This window comes from Entamoeba invadens (assembly GCF_000330505.1).
Source record: "Entamoeba invadens IP1 unplaced genomic scaffold scaff_1105074724775, whole genome shotgun sequence".
In the NCBI taxonomy this organism is placed as follows: Eukaryota; Evosea; order Mastigamoebida; family Endamoebidae; genus Entamoeba; species Entamoeba invadens.
Genome location: NW_004443536.1, coordinates 7,212 through 7,719, shown reverse-complemented (window position 1 = coordinate 7,719; position 508 = coordinate 7,212).

Genomic DNA, 508 nt, shown 5'->3' with positions numbered 1-508 from the left:
AACAAAAAATTCGTCGAAACTATACGAACAAATTTTACAATTTCTTAAAGTAACATATTTTTTAAGTTGTTCATTATTTAAAAGCAAGTTTTGATTTTTTAAAGTGTTTGTAATTATTTAATTTCAAAATCCTTTTATCAAAAGAGAGTATGTGTGTATATTTTTATTGTTTTTTAAAGAGTGTTACAATCTTTATCGAACAAAATTACACATTTATGAGACAAATTTTTATTGTTTTGAAACAAAATTGAATATAGGTGCAATTTTAATTTGTTTTGAGACAAATTCAATTTATTATGAGACTTGTTTCATTTGAATCCGAACTAACTGTAAATAAAAACAAAAATTTTGATATGCAAACGAATGTACATCAACAGTACTATAATGTAACACTGCGTTATATAATACTGTAACATTATACAAACAAGTTACAGAATGTGTTTTTTATCATAACAATCACATTCAATTATAATAAAAATTTATTATATTTCTAATATTTGTTTTTTTA